Here is a 3,650-nt window from a genome sequence, read left to right as displayed (position 1 = left end):
ACATCCTTTTCCCTGCTAGTTTTCAGGAGCTTATTAGTGTAGATAATTGTAATATCTGGTTAGTTAAATTCTGTACACTCAAATGGCCACTGCCATTCCCCCCCTCTCCATTTACACTTTCTATCATGTAAATAAAGGCAAAATAAATTATTTGTATAGTATTCCATCTACAATCCAATTCCTGTTACCATAGAAGTCTCAGACAACATGAGTGAATCTATCAATAAGCCAAAAATTAAACTATATGTGAAGAATATTTCATCAATTTGAGAGAATTATGAGGTTTTGACCATTGGATGAAAGCTAGATGACATTACAAGGGACACATCTTGTGGTCTGGTTGTAAAGATTAGGTCACACTTCTTGTACTACATATGAAAAAAGAAGAGTATTTGGAGGCAAGTGTTCAAGAGGCAAAACCATCTAGTTTAGAAGAGGTGTAGTTGAGAAGATTCTAGTTCAAGAGCTGAATCCAATTCAGCTTTGGAGAAGGAATTGCCCTTGGAGCCTTAGACTGAAGATGGGTAGGGAAGAAGAGAATGTTTCTCTGTCTCCTCTCCTTAACCCCAACCCCAACCCTTGGCTTTGTGACCAGAGAGAGAAAAGCAAAAGCAAACAGTTCATCCCTGTGGGATTCGAGAGACACATTCAGCCAGGAGTGATTGTCACCATTCATGAAGCAGAACACCATGCTGGCAGAGAGAAGCACCAGAGGCAGACACTACAAGGGTACTCACCTTGGGAGCCCAGCAGAGTTACCCCTAAGAGGAACTTCAGGAGGACTCTGAAGGGAGGAGAGGACCTCTGGTAACCCTTCAGCCTTCTGGATTCTCTACATGTGGGCACTCATCACCGTTGATTTCAAGTTTCTGCCCACTCTACCTCTTAATCCTATTTGTTTTTTCAAATAATGTGCCCCAGGCTTTTAGGGGTGTAATGTTAATGGGATATAAGATCTTCCCTGCCCATTAATAGGCCTCACATGGAGCCCATTACAGGAAGCTTGCTTTGGGGAGGCTTGCTTGTAGGAAGGCTTTCACATCTTTTGCTAATTTCTAATTAAGCAACTGAGTCAAGAGGGTGATGATGCCTTCTGGCTCTGACAGTAGTTTGCTTTGGGGGCTTGCTTATGAGAAGGATCTTGTGATTCCCTGGTCAAGTTTCTGAGTGGCCACATGTTCAGAGCTCCCCAACAGCTCAGATGTAAAGGCTCTCTCAATCCAGGGATGTATGTAAAGTATATAGTTGATTCAGACAGTCAGAGTCCCCCAACTGCTCAGATGTAAAGGCTCTCTCAATCCAGGGATGTATGTAAAATATATAGTTGATTCAGATTCAGATTCAGTCAGAGCCCTGTCTGTTGGTCTTTATTTCTCTGTTTGTATTTTCTCTGAAGGTCAGGGTGCTGACTTTTCCCCTGAACTAGTGAATGTAATTGAAAAAGATTGTTTACCCTTTAAACAGCTGTCTTTCCTGGTGAAACAGAGCCTGTGCTAGCAGCCATCTTGGGTGTGCTAGGGTGCTTGCTATTAACAGGGGCATGTAGTGGGACCTTCTGAGCCACAGAGCTAGAATCCAGTCCACAAGTTTGCCCATATGGACGTCCAGAGTAGTGGTCAGCCACCCTCTGGGTCCTCAGCCTGTCAGGGCAATCAAGAGCTGGGGAAGAAGCTCCAAAAGGGGTGCGACATAATAAAGAAGCACAGTATCTCCATCGAAGGAAAGCCAGATTTGAGGAGCTCATTCATATAATGAAGAACAACTCAACAAAAGGAAATGGAGTCTAGAACTTAAGCTCTAAACTTTTAGACAGAAGCCCGCGGGGGGAGAGAAGAGCATTCATCATTCACTTGAGTTTGCATGGAAAAACCCAGTCCAGCCTCTCTTCAGGAGGAGTTTTCATTGGATAAAGAGAATGGGGGAGGGGGAGAAAAAGGGGGAGGGAGGAGGGGCCACCTCCCCGTATTGTCACTGGCTTGTTCCAGTTTATTGGGCCAGTCTAACCCTTCCACTGTGCTCTCTGGAATGTCTGCTCCAGAGGGAACAAATTCGCTTTCATCTAAAACCTTTTATTTTCCTACTTTTTCTATCTTCTGGCTTTCACTGACACCTAGAACCTTCCTGATGACACAGTGCATTGGCTTCCTTTTTCTTTTTTTTTTCTTTTTTTTTCAAATGTTTTATTAACTTCTGATTTACATCATTCATTTCTGCCAGATTTTGAGTTACAAATTTTCTCCCCATTTTTCCCCTACCCACCGCCCCAAAATAGCAGTCCCACCCCTCCTCTAATCTTCTCTCTCCCATATCTTCTCCCATACCCTGTTTAACTTTTCCAGTAGGGCATGGTGGATCTCTATGCCCCAGTGCCTGTATATCTTATTTCCCAATTACATGTAAAATAGTATAATAATAGTGTGTGTGTGTGTGTGTGTGTATATATATATATATATATATATATATGTAGTATATTGTCAAAATTTTATCAATGTCACCTGGAAAACATTCCCTAAACTCTGGTTGGCCTGAAAAAGATTTCCTGTTTCTTCGGTCTCTCTCTGTATAACCCAAACTCTCTAGTTCCCAAAGTCAATGGATTCTTCCCAACTAAGCCAATAAAGTTCAGGACCTTGAAACATCCCAGAGTCAGGAATAGTATGAAGCTATTCTTCTGAGAAGCTCCATCCAGGTGGCTTCTAGCATGGTGGCCACACTATTTACAAACACTGCATTTTCATGAGTTTCCTGAAAACCCAGTAATTTTCTTTAGCATCCAGAGTTAATCCAATTTCAAGTCCTGTTGTTTCTCAGCATTTTCTTGGACCTAAACTGACAGGGGTCCAGTGCTAAGACACCGTTGTGCTGTCTGAGGTGATGAATACTTTCCAGGACACCATTTAATGAGGTACCCCTTCCAGGTCAAAAAGTATTTCCATCAGAGCTGGAAGTAGCAATTTTGGGGCTCAGGACAAAAAACACAATGTGCCAAATGAAAGGGGCATGAAGCCCACCCAAGGAAATCATTAGAAACAAGTACCTGGGGTGAGCAATAAGCAATTCACTCTCATATCAGACTTGTAATTCATCCTGTGAAAAACAATACAAGAAATACTTAAGACAAATTCAACAGAGCATGAAAGAGAATTAGTTAATGGTGGTGGCTTCCAGGTTGCTGAAGGAATGCATGTTTTTAACTTTTTTGTCCTTTAAATTTCAGTATCCTTGGGCAAAGTTTAAATTACTCTACCCTAGTTATGCTTGACTGGTTTTTATTAATCAATAATAGGTGGTGAAGTGGATAGAGCACTGGATTTGGAATTGGGAAAACCCATCTTCCTTAGGTCAAATCTGGCCTCAGACACTTACTAGCTGTGTGACCCTGGGCAAGTCACTTAATCCTGTCTGCATCAGTTTCCTCATGTATGAAATGAGTTGGAGAAGGGAATGTCAAACCACTCCAGTATTTTTGCCAACAAAATCCCAAATTAGGTCATGAAGAGTCAGACATGACTGAAATGACACAACAGTAATCAATATAGTGTTTCCTCCCCTTTTCAGGCAGACTCTGCATGACAACATCTACTTTTAACATTCAAAACTCCTGTCAATGACAGTTTATGCACTCCTTATTTACCTCTGCCCTTCCTTGA

This window comes from Petaurus breviceps, unplaced genomic scaffold (genome assembly GCF_028583685.1).
Source record: "Petaurus breviceps papuanus isolate PSGF00001 unplaced genomic scaffold, PetGlider_PUasm1.0 208, whole genome shotgun sequence".
NCBI lineage: Eukaryota > Metazoa > Chordata > Mammalia > Diprotodontia > Petauridae > Petaurus > Petaurus breviceps.
The sequence above is the reverse complement of the archived record's forward strand: the minus strand, read 5'-3'. Positions refer to the sequence as shown.